This window comes from Cervus elaphus, chromosome 22 (assembly GCF_910594005.1).
Source record: "Cervus elaphus chromosome 22, mCerEla1.1, whole genome shotgun sequence".
NCBI classification, from domain to species: domain Eukaryota; kingdom Metazoa; phylum Chordata; class Mammalia; order Artiodactyla; family Cervidae; genus Cervus; species Cervus elaphus.
Window position 1 is genome coordinate 14721036 of NC_057836.1, and position 19174 is coordinate 14740209.

The 19174-nt window shown below is 50.8% G+C and overlaps 1 pseudogene; it reads left to right on the top strand.

The window, feature by feature from the left end:
* The first annotated feature begins 9134 nt into the window (after positions 1-9134).
* On the top strand, positions 9135-17900 carry LOC122679932 (annotated as a pseudogene).
* Positions 17901-19174: the final 1274 nt, after the last annotated feature.

The following is a 19174-nucleotide window of genomic DNA, read 5'->3' on the forward strand; positions in this document are numbered from 1 at the left end:
CTGAGAACCCAGCATCCAGCCTCCAGAACGGAGTTGGGAGGCTGTGACTAATGCACTTGAAGGTGAGTAATCTGCTAAATATAAAATGCCACTCTCTCCCTGCGAGCAAAAGACACCGAGAGGCCTGCGTCCCCTCCCACCCGATCCATCCTTCCTCGGGGGGCCGCGGATCTCTCTGAAGCTTATGGTGAATGGCTAACACAGAAAGCCTGGCGGGCAGTGGGGACTGCCTATCTCTTCATCCTTGGCTTCTCCCGCAGTCTCTGAAGCTGCTGCATTTCCTGCTCTCGGAGCTGCTCTGGGTGGAAGGAGTGAATTAAGAAGGGGGGAATGCCTGGCCCTCACGGAGTTATGAAGGAGCACGATTTGCCTTCAGGACTTGCCCTCTCCTCTTTCAGTCCGGTCCTGATTCAGGGGACCCCATTCTCTTGCAGAGATAAGAGGAGTCTTGTCAGCACCCAGGAGTCTGCATCTCCCAGGAGCCAGATGATGCTGAGCCACGGATGACTGACGAGCTGATGGAGGGTCTGATTTGGGCCCTTGACAGGGGGACAGGTGCCCCCTTAGTGCCCCACACTGCTTTCTGCCTGGCCTGACTGCCGTGGGTCTTTGTCACCTTGGAATATGGGTCCTTGTAGCATATGCGTGAAATATCACAAGCACATTTAGTAGTTGACATTTACTTGGTGACCATCACAATCAATTTTCTCAACCCCGTGAGATGGATCTACCATGATTCTCAGTTTATAGACGAGAAAACCGAAGTTCAGAAAGTTGAAAGCAACTGTCCAGAAGCACAATGCTGGAGGTGTTAGAACCATGATTAAAACCAGTATTTTATACTTTGTGGCTAAACCAGTAACTTTAAAATGTTTTTTGATGCCAGTCCATAGTAAGAAAAATATTTTTATGTTGTAATGCAGCAAATAGACACTCACGTGTGTATCATTAGACATATACACACATATAAAACAAATATTTGGGGAAACAAAACTTGACTGCTTTCTAATTTATTCTATTATCTCCTAGTCAGTTTCTTTCTGTTCTGTTCTAATTTTATTTAAAAAATTATAGAGCCCATCAAATTGATTTCATGATTCTCTGTAGGTCTTTCTCTGCAGTTTGAAAAACACTGGACTAAGCATCCTTGTTGTTTAGTCACTCAGTTGTGTCTGACTCTTTGCAACCTCATGGACTGCAACACGCCAGGCTTCTCTGTCCCTCACTCTCTCCCGGAGCTTGCTCAAACTCATGTCCATTGAGTCAGTGAGCCCTTTCAACCATCTCATCCGCTGTCGTCCCCTTCTTTTTCTGCCTTCAGTCTTTCCCAGCATCAGGGTCTTTCCCAATGAGTCAGCTCTTTGCATCAGGTGGCAAAGTATTGGAGCTTCAGCTTCAGCATCTGTCCTTCCAATGAATATTCAGGGTGGATTTCCTTGAGGGTTGACTGGTTTGATCTCCTAGCAGTCCAAGGGGCTCTCAAGAGTCTTCCCCAGCATCACAGTTTGAAGGCATCAATTCTTTGGGGCTCAGCCTTTTTTATAGTCCAGCTCTCACATCCGTACATGGCTACTGGAAAAACCATAGCTTTGACTCTATGGACCTTTGTCAGCAAAGCGATGTCTCTACTTTTTAATATGCTGTCTAGGTTTGTCATAGCTTTGTCTCCTACATGGGCAGGCGGGTTCTTCACCACTAGCACCACCTGGGAAGTCCTAAGCATCCTCAAACCACAATAATTGTGGCACTGGGCAGTGTCTGCAAAGCTGAGTTCTAACCCTAAGGCAGGAACTAACTTTGTGACTTTGAGACAAGCCTCGCACATCCTGGGCTTCCTCTTCCTAAAGCCTGTGGTGTAACTGAGTTTTCCTGAAGGACTTGGAAGCCCAGCTCACGTCTTTGTTTAATCACCGCAAGCCCTTTGCTTCTGTCTCTCCGGGAAGCAGAGCAGAGTCTCCCCATCTGCGTGTGTCACGTGTGTTGCCTGTGCACACGTGTGTTACCTGTGCACACGTGTGTCACAGGGAGAAAGCTGGCTGATGGCCGGGCAGGTCCCTGCTCTCTCGGGCTGGTGGGCTCTGTCATGGCAGCGGGGCACGGAGGGAAAAACGCGGTTTCCCCATTGAGATTCAGGATCTAATATGAAACGGCACATTTTCTCACGTGCAGTGTGATGGGAGTCCCCTGCTGATCCTTTTATTTGTCTTCCTATGTGTTTTGAAAGGTTGAGGAAAGACTATTTCAGTGGAGATTAGGAGCTGTATGCGGTGGTAGAGAGACAGAGACACAGGGAAAAAGGTGATCGTCTGATCAGTCAGAACACGTGTCCTACTCAGTAGGACAGGGTCCTGGTCTCCCCTCTATGTGGCTGTGCACCCTTGGAGATGGCCCCTCCCTCCGTGGGCATGTCCTGGCCCCAAGAGACTTGGGTGAGGTCTCTTTCAGCCTGGACCTCCTGGAATTAAGAGTTTATGTGGTTGAGGCAGTGTGTCAGCAGTTTTCCGGCTTGGAATAATTGCCTTTTTAACTGTGGGGAGCAGAACGCAGGAGGGTGCCCCTAAGATTGTCTCCCCAGAAGGTGACATGGCCTAGATCACAACGCAGAGGGTCTCAAGAGTTCTTATTTCGGGGGTCCCCTCTGCAAAGGCAATTGGGGACCAGGGATGGCTCCTGTTTCACCCCTCTCGCCCAGAGACAGGGAACGTGGCTTTGCTATATGCCCTCCTCCACCTGGTACTTCTGAAATTATCTCTGGGTGAGAGAGATCTTGGCAGAAGCCTTTCTTTAATATTTGGTTCAGCGGGGGAGCCCAAGGTGCCTTTGGAACAGGGCAGACTTGCTGGGGCGCATCCACGGGGCGCACCTGCCCTCTAGTGGCGAGAGCGGAAAAGGCCTGGGCAGCCAGGGCTCAGCCAGCCAGTCTGCCGCCAGACCTCAGTGACTGCGGGAGACAGTGTGTGGACACTGGAGGCCCCACCGCAGCCCAAACTAGGCCGACAGGTGGAGGTCATTCCCTGGACCGACTCCAGGCCCCAGACGTGCGGTTTGCCTCACCCGTTCATGCATTCATTCACTCAAGAAATACCTATGGGACTTTCAGGGCGGTCCAGCGGTTAAGACTCTGCGCTTCAACTGCAGGGAGCAGGCGTTCTCGGGGAGGTAAGATCCCACAAGATGGGGCAAAAAACAGAAATAAAAAATAAATAAAATCCAGCTACACTCCAACAAGCTTGCTGGCTCTCGCTAAAGTGGAGGAGATGTTCCTGGCTGTTACATTCACTAACTTGTTTAAATTTATAGATGCCATGTATAACCTCAGTTAGTAAAGAATTTCCCTGCAGTGCAGGAGATTCGGATTTGATTCCTGGGTCAGGAAGATCCCCTGGAGAAGGAAATGGCAACCCACTCCAGTATTTTTGCCTGGAGAATCCCACGGACAGAGGAGCCTGGCGGGCTACAGTCCATGGGGTAGCAAGAATCGGACATGACTTAGCAACTAAACCATCACCAACATAAGTGATATCATATAGTATTTGTCTTCCTCTGTCTGACTTATTTCCCTAAGCATAACAACTTTTAAATCTATCCATGTTGTTGAAAATGGCAAGATTTCATCTTTTTACAGCTGAGTAGTATTCCATTATATATACAGACACCACATCTTAATCCATTCATCTGTTGATGGACACCTAAGTTGTTTCATATTTTTGGCTACAATATTGCAAATAGTGCTCTATGAACATTGGGGGGTATGTATCTTTTCAAATTTGCTTTTATGTATTCTTTGGATATATATCCAGAAGTGGAATTGCTGGATCATATGGTGTTTTCATAATATTTTTAGTTTTTTAAGGAAGCACTTTACCCATTTTTATCCACTGTGTGGATAAACTGCATTTTATTTATTATTCATCAATTGATGCACCAGAGAGAATTTTAGTACTAATTGGAGATGAGCTTGGAACTGATAGACTATGAGTACCTTTTTCCATTTCCAGATCAGGTTGCTAACATGACAAAACCAGTGAGTGAGGGAGATGACATGCAAGGTGAGATGAGCAGTGAGGCAGAAATGGAGTGAGCCTGATGGAATCTGGAGCTTCATCTACTAACCAGGAGAGGAAAGTCAAGGTCATCCAGGGAATCTTTGTGCAAGTGCTATTGAAAGTGGGGTCCAGCTGCTTGCTGCTCAAAAGCCAATAAAGAGGCAAGGTTGGTGGAAAGGAAAATTTGTTTTATTTCCAGAGACCTCCAACTGGTGAGGAGGGCAGACTCCTGTCAAAAGGCTGACTCCTCCCCACCAATAATCAGTGGGCAAAACTTTTAAAGGGGAGTTTCAGGGGTGTACAAGCAGACGGAAGGGACTGTAAGCAGAAGCAACACAGTCAGCTCTGACAGTCATCTTGAAATTGGTCCTTCCGTGGTCTGACCAGAGTCATCCTGGTTGTTTTAAGTACAGTTCATTTTCAGTTCCAGAATCAATTTGTTCCCATTGCTTTGAGGCCAGTTCTTGGAATTGTGGCAGCTTAGGAAACATCTACAGTCTGATCATCATGTAATTAACTTTTTCCACGTTGTATGTGTGTGTGCGGGGGTCTCAGTGTCCATAATAAGGTATGGCTCAGAATATTATCTATAGCTGCTGAAGAGAAACTAAAGGTCCTTGACTTTGCTTAGTGACTAAACTATTATTATTTCATCGTGTTTAACTGTTTTCCTTTGCTTCTGCATTTTCTCACTTGTCTGATTTAACTTATTCTTTGGCTCAAGTTTTTCTACAGACAAAAGGCAGATGGAGGACATGGGGTGGAGGGACCGTAGGGTCCTGCTCCGTGTCACAGGGAGTCAACCTGATCTCTGTCTGCAGCTCTGGCCATGACACCACGAAGCCACAGGCTGAAAAAAGCATTTGTGCCAGGGATGGGGGTCAGCCCAGGGGTGGCTGCAACCTCATCTCCTCCCTCCCCTGGAAGCCCTGTTGGGAGGCAGCTGACCACACGCCTTCCCGGGATGTGCGTGACTGTCACTGCCCCTTACATGATGATCCGCCAGATCCTGTTATGAGTGAAATGAATGATGTCATTGTCCTCGCTGGCAACAGCCTGCGTCGTACCATACAAAGGCCAACTGCTGCAGTGGTGGGCTGGTGGGGGGGGGGGGTGCCCAGCCAAGGGTGGGAGCCACCCTGACAATGAGCTCTTTCAACTCAGCCCGACGGGGAGCCACTGAGGGTGCAGACCGCCCCCCATCCACACGCCCCGTGCTGCAGTGTCTAAGCCGAGCATCCGGGGTGAAGCAGCAAATGAGGCCAGAATGCAGCGGAGTCGGAGCTGTGTTCTCGTGGAGGAACAGGCAGGATGGGGGTGACTCTTCGGGCTCCCTTAGACCCGGGCAGGGCTCACCGACCGCTGGACAGGCAGCGCCATCCACTCTGGGGCGTCCTCCCCTGTGACTCCCTCCATCTCACTCCTTCCTGCCCCTCCGTCCCCCTGACCGATGGTGGCCGTCCAGCCTCGCCTTCTTTTCCCCTCTGGTCCTGTCGCCCTTGCCCTGTGGCTTTTCTGGAGAGGCAGGGAGAACAGGAGAAAGGAAAAGAGACAGAGACCTGTGTGATTGGAGCCTGAGGGCCGATCAGGCAAGGACAGAAATGTGCAAAGTTCCTCGCAGATTATCATCTTCAACACACACGTGTGCACACACACATGCATCTTCCCCTCATCTTGTCTCCAGGAATATTCCTCAGGTTTGGAACCAGTTGCTCAGAGTCCTGGTTGAGGATTGTGCCTCGATTCACCTGACCTATAGTCAGGGGTCTTTGGGGAAAGTAGCAGAACCAAGTTCTTACCACCTTCCCCCAACTCACCAGAGTGCCAGGTGTTAGAGGCTGTGTCCCCCTGACCCCGGGCAGCCCACTGCATCCCCAGCAGAACAGAACAAATGCTCGAAAATGCCTGCATTCAGTTATGTATTCCTGATACCCTCCGGCACATCGTTCTCTGAAAATCTGTGTTGAATAAGCTAAGATTCCCTCTTCTTGTCAGGCAAGGCCACCCTTTGATTCTTTTCGTCCCAATAAAGCAAACCATGGTCTTCAGTAAAGAATCCGCCTGCAATGCGGGAGACTCAGGTTCAATCCTTAGGTCGGGAAGATCCCCTGGAGAAGAAAATGGCAACCCACTCCAGTATTCCTGCCTGGGAAATTCCATGGACAGAGGAGCCTGGTGGGCTACAGTCCATGCGGTTGAAAAGAGTTGGACATGACTGAGCAATAGTGTCATGCACTTATCAAGTGCAAAGTCTCTGGAGCCAGACTGCCTGGATTTGAACCCTGACCCTGATCCCTGGGAGCTGTGTGATCCTGGACAAGTCACTTAGCCAATCCGTGCTTCAGCAGTTTCCTCCAGGAAAGTGGCTTTTGATCGTACCTAGCTCCTGGGTTGTGAGGATGGTCTTGGTTAGTGTGTATGTGGTGTACAGAACTGTGGGTGACCCATGGCTATGACCTCACGGAGTAGCTATAATGTGACAGTGAGTGTACCGTTCCCTGCATGTCACCCATACAAGTTCCAGCTCTCTGCCCTCGGGCAGGCATCCTGCTCACCTCTCATAACCCCAGAGGCGCTATGAGGGCAGCCAGGGCTCTGTGAGTCTAGGGGTAACTGGGTGAGGAGGGGATGAGGTTGTTAGGCTTTTTATTGTTTTACTTCGGGCAGAAGGAATCCACGGTGACATCAGTAAAGACCTTATTTTGCAGTTGTGAGCTAGATGGTAGTTTTCCACCTAAGCTTTTTGACCTATATAGACTCAAGGAGGCACTTAAGTGGGTGGGGAGGGGGGCATCACAGGAGACCAGCAGGCTCCTCCCTCAGGGCAGAGCTGTGCCCAGCTCAGAGAAAGGGCACCGGGCTGAGGTGGTCCTGCCTAAAGTCACAGTCCACTTCTCTGGATCCCACCTGCTTCCCAGGGGCTAGGTGGGCACTGCAGCATCTCGGGTCCCCTACAGGGGACTTCCCACAGGTCTCCAGCAACAAATGCAAAGTTACCCACCCGGCATTGTGAAGACACCAGTGAGAGCTGCCCACAGAGGGCGACGGCAGCCTTTGGCATCGTGTTTACATCTTCCCAACATCAGCCTGATGGCTGTTTCCCACGGGGAAGTGACATTTCCACTATACGGCCAAGCTAGCGAACTAACCTCCGTGGTACCCACTGTGCCTGTCATGGGAGAGGGAGGACGGATAAGGGGGATGGATGCTGGTGGCACAGGAGGGGCTGGCCTTGAACAAGGAGGACCAACACCAACGTGGAGACGGAACTGACCGTCCGAGGATGGGAAGTGGGTGCGGGTTGCCAGGGAAAGTGCGGGGACCAGATTAGAATGATGGCAAAGCAGTGCATTGGGCTGTGGGCGGGAGGGTCTGGATGGACTCGGGGCAGCCTTGAAGTCTCAGCAGAACCGTTTGATTTGATTGTGTAGGAAATGGCATGGACTTACATGGGAAGACATATGACTTGTCCTTGGGCTGGAGCCCAGCTAGGAAACTTTCCCAGGTGGAGAGAGGGCAGGGGCAACCCAGGTCTGTAGGGAGACATGTAACCAAGCTGCATCCTGCCAGCCCTATGGCTAAACCAAATCCTCACGGTGGGGATTATCCATTACTTTTTCTAGTTCTTTGAGATTCCTAATCCTCTTGGCCCTGAGCATGGATAATCCAAGGCTTACGTGCACATGATTTTTCACAAGCTTTCCCAAGACCTTGGTCTTGTCAGAAGGTGAAACTGAGGCCCTGGCTGGGGCGCCCCGGAGTCACCGAGGCGGGGGACGGAGCCTGTCCCTGTGGCTTCTAAACATGTGGCTCTTTAGCATCTTACAGAGAGAGGAGGGAAAGGATGCATTGAAGAGAGGATGTTTGGACAAACAGCCATCTTAATGGCTTCTCAATAGAGGCAGGTGGGACTCCCACCCCAGCCCCCATATTCCTCCAGCCCATTGGTCAGCAGAAGGCTGGAGGAAGCTGGAGGATCCAGCAAGATCAGAAAAAATAAACTTAATCCTTCACCGTGTGGGTGGGGAATGAGGAAGAAGTGAACCTGAGATGGGGGGCGTGGTTACCCTGGGGGGAGGCCTGAGGGTGTGATGTCCCCATCCTGCCTGCCTCTTAGGAAGAGTGTGGGGTGCAGGGCGTGGGACCCTAAGAGGGGACTGGTCTCCCTGCGGGGGGAGGGCGGGGCTGCTGACCTGTCTGACTTCCTCCCCGTCCTCCCGGGAGCCGCCGCCCTTTACCTTCTGAGCAACCCCTCCCCTGGGTTGTCTGCTGCTGTCTCTCTGGATCTGAGACAGTGTCCCGTCCCCGGCCAGGTGAGGACAGGAGCCTCAGCGCCTGGAAGTGAGTGAGTGTGAACGCGAGTGTGTGTGTGTGTGGGGGGGGGGGGGCGGTGCTGGGCTGGGACCACCACAGATCAGAGCTGGGGTGCGGCGGAGTAGAGAGCTTGTAGCCAGGGTGGGTGGGGGGCACTGCCCTGCACCCTGGAGCTCAAGGACCGGTCTGGGACCCATCACGGACCTCAACGCCCCCGGCGAGCAGCCAGAGCACGTCGGGCACCGACCGGAAGAGCCCGGGAGGACCCACGGGGTGAGTGAAGCCCTGGACGGACTAGGGGTGGCTGGGCTTGGTGAGGCGGGGAAAGAAGCCTGGGGTGCTCAGCAGACCCGCAGGTGGAATGAGAAGACTAAGGAAAGCCAGCGAGTCCCGCCTCTCTGCCCCGCCCCTTGGGCTGCCCGACAGCCACGCCCCTCTCCTGGGCCCTGTAATATCAGGGGGCGCCCGGTAGGGGGCGCTGCCGAGAGGAGCCGCAGAGGTGTAAACATCCGAACCGCGCTAAGGCCCATGGACTCTCCCCAAAGGGGACCGTGGTGGGGGTGGGGGTGGTGGTCATCCAGTGTCCGAGGGCGGAGCAGTGGGGCCCCCCAGCCCGTGTCCTGGGTTCCTAGACCCTCAGGCAGTGGGGGAGGGGAGGGAGTAGGCAGAGGAGGTGGTCTACATGAGATGCAAACCCCACTTCTACTCCTAGGTGCTCACGATGGCCGGGGGCCCTGGAGAGACTCTGGAATAAATACTTGTGGGCCTTAGAGAATGGAGGTAGGAGGTGGTGTCACCGGATGGCGTTTTTCTTATGTTTATTCCACCCAGACTAATGCCAAACATTCGGAGGAAGAAGAGCTGGTGACCAGCGTGGTGAGGGAGGAGCGGGTGGTGGGTGGACCTGGAGGCCAGCTTGGCCGTCCCGCCTCCCCTTGCTTTTCCAGACCCGAGGACGGGGTCCTGGTTCCTGGTTCACTCGCTGCTGCAGGTCACCCTCCTCCTGGCTGTCTACCTCCTCCTGGTGGTGGCAGGGCCTTGCCTTATGTCCAGTCGGGAGCCTCCGAGTCTGGCAGGACCCCTCGCCGCCTACAACCTGGGCCTGTGGCTTTCTCTGGGTACATGTTCTATGAGGTAAGGCTGGTGGGGGACCCTGCAGTCCTAGGGTCTCTTTCTTGGGGGTGCCAGGGGGTGGATAAAACCATGATATTCCCATGCAGACAATTGAGAAGCCTTGACGGGGACAGAGGGGCTGGAATTCTGGGTTATCTTTGGCTGCCATGTCTTCCCTTGTGGTGGTTCAGTTGCTCAGTCATTTCCAACTCTTTGTGACCCCATGGACTGCACCATGCTAGGCTCCTCTGTCTTCCATTGTCTCCCAGAGTTTGCTCAAATTCATGTCCACTGATGCTACCTAACCATCTCATCCTCTGCCTCTCTCTTCTCCTTTTTCCTTCAGTCTTTCCCAGCATCGTGGAGATGCAAACCTTCATCACTCAAGCCCATTTTCCTTAAATAAAAAAGTGGAAGTGAGCGGCGAGCCTGAATGGAATTCGTTCTCCACTTGCACCTAAAAACCGTCACCTCCTGTTTCTGCCTGGGCTCTGCTAACCTCAGTTCCTTTTTCTGAGCCCCAAACCCAGTGATCCTTCCAGATGTGTTATCTGTCTCCCAATAGCAAGAGCGTCCAAGGCAGGGCTGTCTCTTACTTCTCTTGGTAAAGACAGGCCCCTCAGAACGTCTGGTACCATGTGGAAGAGGCTGACACCTTGTGAGACGTGTCTGAGAACTTGTCATTTAATTGTGGTGACAGAGTACCCCGCTGCCCCCACGATCCTTTGAAAGCCTGCCGTGCCCATGTTGGCTTCCTGCTCAGAAGCCCTCTGTAGCTCCCTTGGCTGACAGGACCAGAAGGAAGAGTCTCTCATTTAGGGAATATTATTTGGTTCATCGAGGTGGCTCGGGGCTCAGAGCAGGGTCCAATGTGAAGTGTTTAGTACCATTCTGGACTCATTGTCACATGAGTAGACAAATGATAAAATTTCAGTTTCTTAAAACAACCTTCAAGACCCTTCATGAGGGATTTTCCTGGCAGTCCTGTGGTTAAGATTCCACACTTCCACGACAGGGAATGCAGGTTCAGTGCCTGACTGGGGAACTAAGATCCTTCATGCTGTGTGGCAGGTGGCCAAAAAGTTAAAAAAAAAAAATCATGAATGGATTCTGCTGGGTCGCTGCTCCTGTGACTGCCCATCTGCTGGTAGAAGCCTCCACCACTGCCCCTTGCAGCCCCGGGCATCAGGAGAAGTCCAGACACTCCTTCCAGCATGCAGGTCCCTCACCCTCCCCTCTGCTGACCCCACGGCCGCCTCATTGTGAGCCCACTACCAGCTTCTGGCATACTTCGTGTTTCCTACTCATCCTGGAAAGTGAGGATGGTTTTCTGTATCTTTAGGGGAGCACTTAGCTTCCTGGGGACGGGGCTGATGTGCACATGGCTTCATGTCCCCTCCTGACTTAAGGTCTCATGCAGAGTAGGTGCCCAGTGTGGGTTTGTGGTCCATATTTACCCACATTAAAAACAAAACAAAACTGGGGACCAGCAAGATGTATGCAAGGCCAGCCTCTGAGCCAGCCAGAGCTCAGGGTTGACCTCATTGACAGTCGTTCACCAAGTGTTAGTGAGGGCTGGGGAGGGATGCTGGTGTCCAGAATATCCTCTCGGGCCTTCAACCAGTCAGGCTCTAGCTGTGTGGGGCGGAGCAGGAATCATGACTTAATCCTTCCCTATTCTCTTCCTTCTAGTTCATGGCCACTTTGCTCCTGGCTAACTACAGCTACCTCTGCCAGCCAGTAGACTACAGCCGGAACAAGCTTGGGATGAGGGTAAGACAGGCAATGGGAAAGTTGACCTGGAGATGTTACCAGAGTCTACACTAGGGCTGCTCTCAGGCCTCAGGCTGATAAGTGGGGAGAAGATGTGTTGAGGCAAGGAATATGCCTTTGATTGATAAGATGGCAGAGGAATGTCTCAAAATAACCATCATAAAAGGGTCTGGATGCCAGGTTCTTTTATAGAAGGGAGATAGGAGGGGGTGAGGAAACAAAGTAAAAAGGTCATTAATCTTGCATTTAAATATCTCCCAGAATGGCCAGCCTGAGAGTGGGAGTGGAGGGGATGTGTTAATGTCTTCTTTCTTGCAGCCATTCACAGGTGGGCAGGGTCCAGATGCCTCCATGAAAAAAGGCACTTTGGTTTAACATTCAGGCAGAGGGCCAGGGTTCCCCAAGGCGGGCCATTATGTATGGACAGTATCCTTTTAGTGAACAAAAAACAATGGGAAGAAGAGGTTAACGAAACAAGTCCAACATGTAGTCAAATTTTGTTCTTCTCTATAATAAAGAGCGGGTTCATAGAATGAACTTCATAAAAACCAGGTGCTGTCACCTGGGTCTTCTGATGGGACTCAGTGAAGATCAGCTCAGTACAGGCTCAGAAGACCTCAGTGTGACTCTCAGCTCTGCCAGTTCCTCACTGTGTGACCATGGGTAGCTTCCCTGCCTTTTACAGGCCTCAGTTTTCTATCAGTAAAATGGGGATAATGACACCTATTTTATAAAAGGAAACAATTGGAAGAAGATTGAACAAGCTGATGTGTGAAAGTGTTCACACCTTGGCCTGGCACACATGGAATGTGTGGTAGCCAAGGGGTCAATATTTCATTTTTTTTAGCTGCTCTCTCAACTGGAAGCAGAACAAAAGGCTTCCTTGCAGTAAAAAACAAAACAAAACAAAAAAAACCCTAGGCTTGGCTAGTCACAAGTGATTTGGGTGTTGAATCAAGGGAGATTGAATGGTATACTCAAGTCTTGCTGCTCAAAATATGGTCCATGGGCCAGAGATGGCAGGAACATCACTGGGACCTTGTTGGAAATGCAGAAATTCATGGCTCACCCCAGTTCAGAATCTGCTTTTCAACAAACAAGATCCCTGAGTGATCTGTGTGCTGGTTAAAAGTCATGTATCCTCCTTTTCTCTGTGCCAGCCGGTATCTTCATGCAGGCAGGTGGGCACTGTGGGGGCAGAGGTTGCCGAGGGACCGTCAGGTTGGAGCCAAAGCCAGTGGTGCCAGGTCAGTGGTACCACCAGCCTGACAGCACTCTGACTGCACTTTCCTTCCCTGACCAGCAGATGGCGAGCGTGTGCTGGTGGTGCTTCTCAAAGGCCGTTGAATTACTTGACACCGGAGTGCCTATCGCTTGTAGAGAATTACCTCTGTCAGCCAGGTCTGGGGTGGTTTTGAAGGCACTGTGAATAAATGCTTCCCTCCAGAGTCCCTGTTGGCTACACCTGAGGCTGATGTCAGAGTCAAACCTCGATCCTACGACCTGGAGAAAGAAGGATGCTCACTGATGAAGCATTTGCCCCCCTTAGCAACCAGGTTCCAGGTTAAGAGAAAATGGGAAGAGAAACAAACTTTAGAAACTGTTGTTATGTAGCAAGAGACATCAGAGAGCAAAAGCCTTAAGTGTTATAAGTAAAAGAAGTCTTGCTTGTGAATCCAGAAGTCTTGTGGGGGTGGGGTGAGGCCACAGTTTTGGGGGTGGTGATAAAGTCTCTCTCAAAGTGGAGTCTGAGTGGAGAACCTTAGGGAATTTGTCTGATGGTTCCCTAGGTCCTGGGCTGGGTGTTTGACACCTGAGTTCTCTACCCAATGCCCTGGGGTAGGGTAGGGGGGTTGGTCAGGTTAATACTGAAAGATCCCAGCCTCTGAAGCCAAGTTATGTTCAAAATCCCAGCTTGGCCTCCTGTTAGATGTATAACCTTGAACAACTTGGGCTTGCTTGGTGGCTCAGCAGTAAAGAACTCCTGCCAATGCAGGAGATGTGGGTTTGATTCCAGAGTCGGGACGATCCCCTGGAGAAGGCAATGGCAACCCACTCCAGTATTCTTACCTGGAGAATCCCATGGACAGAAGAACCTGTCAGGCTACACAGTCCATGGGGTCACAGCCGGACACCACTTAGTGATTGAACAACAGCAACAAACAACTTACTTAAATTCTGAGCCTCGGCTTTGAGGTCTATAAAATGGAGATGAGTATAAACTGCACACCATTATGAGTGTTTCTATGAGCTTTTATACGTACAGAGGCACACAGAAGGGGCTGTCCAGGCATTTGACCGTGGCATCACCCTTGAGTTTTAGCCTCCCTGTCAGCACAGCAGACAGAGTCACCCTGTCCCTGGTAGCTGAGGCCCCAGGTGGCGTCTGGAGGAGCAATGACCCCAGAGTTGAGCCTTCTCTTCCTCCACAGGTCTTCTTTATATTATGGAAGAAGCCTGAGCAGATCACCTTCTTGCATGTCTACCACCATGGCACCATGCTCTTCAACTGGTGGGCTGGGGTCAAATACATGCCGGGGGGTCAAGGTGAGTGAGGGGCTTGGGCAGGACTCGTGGGGCACACCCCCTTCTGCTGGACGGAGTGCCAGCTCGGGAGGCAGGCAGCCCGGCTCCCCGGTTCCTCTCCTCTGTGGCCCTGACTCCTGGCCGCTGCTCACACTTTCTCTCTGTTGCTCCCTGGAGCCCTCCCTGGAGTGGGGGAGGAGGCACCTGGAGATGCTCAAGACCATCAGCCCAGAGAGGGCAGGAGGCATTGTAAGCATCCTCGTCTGGCATCCTTGTAACCCACAGCCCACCTTCATGACCTCAAGTGGCTCATGCAGGACCCCCTTGTGATAGAGCCACACCAGGGCTCGTCTCTGTGGGGTGTGCAGAGATGGCTTCTTGGAAGACTGAAACTGGAAGAGAGAGTCCAGAGCACAGGCAAGCCCGGAGCCACTCACTTCCCTCCTTCTTCCCACCCTGCCCTGCAGCCTTCTTCGTTGGGATGCTGAGCTCTCTGGTCCATGTCTTCATGCACCTGTACTATGGACTGGCCAGTCTGGGGCCCTGCCTACGGCCTCTGCGTGGTGGAAGCTGCACCTTACTGTCCTGCAGCTGGTGAGAAAGACCTGCTGGCTCCAGGGGCCTCAGCGGAGCGCCGGCTTCTATTCTCGACTGCACCAGTGACTTGTAATCTGACCACAAAAAAGTCCTTCTCATCGCTTCCTTAGCCTCTCAACTTGCGAGGTCTCAGCAACCATTTTGCCAGATCCTAGAACTGATCCTGATGTCCTGACCTGATGTGAGGCCCGGAGCAAGTGATTCCGGCCTCAGTCTCATCTTCCAGTGAAGTGAGGGAGCTGGGCTAGGTGCTCTTGGACGGCTAATGTCCTGCGAGTCTGTGATAACTTTTCCATCCCTGGGGAACTGGGGGGCCCTGTGGTTTGGGGAGCACTGTTGCCAACTGCAGGTGACTGCCTGAGCTGTCCCTTTAGGGGCTCAAGATAGATTGAAGCCGTCATCAGTGTTGACATGATAGGGTGCGATGGGGAAAAACGGGGGACCAGACCAGGAGAGGGGTCAGGAAGGTTCTTAGCATCATGAGCAGGAATGCCTGGGGTGGTGCTTCCTAGTTCTTCCTTGTTCTGAGCCCTGGGAGCCCCAGGGGATGACAGGAAGGTCAAGGGGAGCATCTGCCAGTTTTTTGCTTCTCACCCTCTGCCGTCTTCTCTTTCCTCTTGTACCTCCTCTCCCCAGGGTCAATTTGTGGCCATTGCCGCCCACTCCTCCTACAATCTCTTTGCTGAGTGCCCCTTCCCCGACGGGTTCAACGTGGCCGTCCTCCTGTACTTGCTCCGCCTCTTGACCCTTTTCTTCAACTTCTACCAGCAGACATACCTGAGGAGCAAGCGGAAGAAACCGGCTTAAGGGGCAGGACCACGGACTGAAACTAACAGAGGGTTCACATCCCACCTGGGCTGAGCAGATTCCTCTGGGCCCGAGTCTCATTCAATGAGCAAAGACAAGACCCACCTCTGTTCCAGAGTCCAGGAAGACAGAAGTGGACTCAGCTTCTTGAACTCACTTCTCGTGTGGATTTGTCACTGTTTGTACACCTCCTTTCAGATACACAATAGAAAGGGTGTATGCGTGTGTCTGGGCGCTCAGTTGTGTCTGGCTCTTTTGCAACCCCAGGGACTGTAGCCCAGTAGGTACCTCTGTCCATGGGATTCTCTAGGCAAGAATGCTGGAGTGGGTTGCCATTGCCTTCCCCAGGAGATCTTCCCAACCCACGTCTGTTCTGTCTCCTGCTTTGGCAGGTGGGTTCTTTATCACTGAGCCACCTCTGCTAGATATGAGCCCCACAGGAGGGATTGGCTTACTCTCCATGGTCCCCAGAGCTGGAACAGCACCTCAATAAGTGGGCATTTGGATCCATATCTTGCCCCACTGGTGGTCATGACCTCTGATGAAGAGCAGGGCTGGGAGCGTGGAGGAAGTCAAGGTTGGCTCGATCTCTCACCTTGTGGGTGGAGACAATGAGTGAGAATGTCTACCAAGAAAGTGGGTCTGTGTGATTTCTAGCATGGATGTGCAAACAATTCCCCTGCATATATCTCTCTGTTCATCAGTGCCTACATGTGTATTTACAAAGTTGTATAATTCTGTGTGTGTGAGTGGAGTGGCAGACAGGACTACACATATAGGTCTGAATGTGTGTCCTAAGTCACTCTGTGGACTGTAGCCCACCAGGCTCTTCTGTTCTGGGGATTCTCCAGGCAGGAATACTGGAGTGGGTTGCCATTGCCACCTGCAGGGGGATCTTCCCACCCCAGGTATCAAACTTGCGTCTCTTATGTCTCCCTCTTTGGTAGGCAGGTTCTTTACCACTGGTGCCACCTGGAGAGCCCCATGTGTCTGAATACTTGTTTTCAAATACATGTATATGCTTCCATTTATGATTTTCTTTGTTGGTGTTTGTAACTGCCTCTTCTCTAAATCTTGGAAAGTGCCACTCTGGCAAATAAAAGCTGCTGGGATCCATAACCCTTCTGTCCCAGTAGGAGACACAGAAGTCCGCCAGAAGCGTCTGAATACACGTTTCACTGACAGCCTCCAAACAGGGATGTGAAAAAAATGAGGGATGGGGTAAAACAAATGCTATCCACTTCACAGAGAGAGAAACGGACTAGCAAAAGGAAGCGTACAACTGGGATCATGTCGGGTGTTGGGAGCAAACGTCTGCTGGGCTGTTTAAGATTGCAACTGGATGGGTGTCTGGAATGTGGTTTTCCTAGGAACTGTGGCAAAGAACCCTTGGCGCAGTGGTAAAGAATCCACCTGCTAATGCAAGAGATACAGAAGATGTGGGTTCTATCCCTGGGTTGGGAAGATCCCCTGGAGGAGGAAGTGGCAGCCCACTCCAGTATTCTTGCCTGGGAAATCCCATGGACAGAGGAGCCTGGCGGGCTACCGTCCATGGGGTTGCAAACACGACTGAGTGACTGGCCATGCAAGAGCACACACTCCTCTATGCCTGCAAGATGCTGTTTCTCCTTTATAATCTCTCCCCTTAACCCTTTCCTTCACTGAGGAGGTTTTTATTTTCTGATGCCTCAACAGTTAAGAACGTTAAAGACCCGCTGAAGTTTCTGCAAGGCTATTTGGGGACTATTTATCCATCAGGTACTCTAGTTAATTAATTCAGGCTAGGCAGGGCTGTATCCTGTGGACAAAATACTCAGAGAAAATTCCCTCCTAGTTGTGCAGGATATGAATGCCTCCCACACACTTTTGCACAGCAGGTTGAGTGTCTTCGCAGGTGGGGGGGGCTTATTTTAAGGCAATCTTAAAAAAAATTCCACACCAGAGTAAGGTCTGTTCATTTGCTTAGCAGCCAGGATAAAGGAAGGATGAGTCATCCCAGAGTTCAGAGCTAATATTTGTCCTTCGTGACTGCCTCTCCTGATTAAGCAGCACAAGAGGAAGTGCTGTATGTCCTGGGTCACGTCTGAATGAAATAAGATTTTGGCGGGGAAAGCCTGGTGTGAGAAAGCTCGGTGGAGAGGGTTTGAGGAAAAATTCTCAGGGAGCTGAAGGTGTCCATCCTTTTTTTTTAAAAAAAAAAAAAAAAAAACTTGCCCTTTGTTGTGACGACTCTACCTGGTTCAGGGCTGCTGAGCAGGATGTTGTATGTATATTAGGGTAGAAAGGTTGTGTGAGATTACAAAACAAAGTTATTTGGATTTGTCAAAACACAGCCAGATTCTTAATTAATATGGTGGGAGTTCATCTCTATGAACGCTTAAAGATAATGGAAGCAAGGGTGCGGGTTAGATTTTTAAATATATAGCGTGAATTCATGGCTTCAGTTGTGTCCAACTCTTTTCGACCCCACAGACGGTAGCCCGCCAGGCTCTCTGTCCATGGGATTTTCCAGGCAAGAATACTAAAGTGGGTTGCCACTTCCTTCTCCAATCACATAGGATGTTGCACTTCTATTAAAATGGTCTCCAAGTCAACAGCCTCCAACCAGGCCATACCTGAAGCCTTCCCTTTTCCCACTGTGGAGCTTTCCTATCTGTCTGCCTTTGAATCGCTGCCAAAATACAGTGATTCCTGCTCTAGCCAGCTCTGAATACACAGCCTTCACTTGTTCCCACTGGCTCTGGTTTTCTTTATTTCCACATCGGGAAGTCTTCTGGGCCTGCACATTAAGGCCAGAGGGTGTTATGGTCTACCTACACTAGGGAGGACCCAAGACATTGCCCCAAATTTTCCTATGACTTTCCTCTAGCCCAGGAGGTAGGCTTGCCAGATAAAAGGAGGATTCCCAGCTACACTTGAACTAAAAAAAAAAAAAAGATAATTTTTAGTGATTTTTAGTGTAAATATGTCCCAGGCAGTATTTGGGACATACTTATGCTAAAAAATGTATTTGTTGTTTATCTGAAATTCAAATATAACAAGGTATCCTATATTTTTATTTGCTAACTCTGGTCATCCTATAGGAGCAATGAGACATTCTCAGGCTCCAGTCTCACAGGTGGAAACAAAAAGTTAAGAAAAAGAAGGAGAGAGAGGCGGCCTGGTGGGGCTACAAGAAGTTTCAGAGCTAACACGAGGGGGAACACATTGAAGGTGATGTAGGAAGCCCTTCTGGGATTGAATGAGGGTTCAGCATCATCTCACGGGATTTCCAGGCTGGAGAAGGGATGCCAACGAGAAGTGACTCTTCCAGTTCATTGCAGCACTGATTACAGTAGCCAAGATGTGGAAACAAACCAAATGTCCACCCAGAGAGGAATGGATAAAGAACACGCGGTACGTGGTATATATAATGCAGTATTACCCAGCCATTGAAAAGAATGAAATCATGCCATTTGCAGCAACATAGATGCACTTAGAGATTGTCATACTGAGTGAAGTCAGGCAGAGAAAGAGAAATACCGTATGACATCCCTTATATGCACAACCTAAAAAGAAATGATACAAATGACCCTATTTATAAAACAGAGAGAGACTCACAGACTTAGAGACTGAACTCATGGTTACCAGAGGGGAAGGAGGGGGGAAAGGGAAAATTAGGGCATTTGGGATGGACATGTACACACTACTATGTTTAAAATGGATCACCAGCAAGGACCTACTGAATAGCACAAGGAACTCTTCTCAATGTCATGTGGCAGCCTGGATGGGACGGGAGACTGGGGGAGAATGGATGTATGCATATGCATGGCTGAGTCCCTTTGTTGTCTATCTGAAACTATCACAACATTGTGAATTGGCTATGAAAGTGAAAGTGTCATGGCTGACTCTTTCTAAGCCCATGGACTGTAGCCTGCCAGGCTCCTCTGTCCATGGGATTCTCTAGGCAATAATACTGAAGTGGATTGCCATTTCCTCCAGGGGATACTTTCTGACCT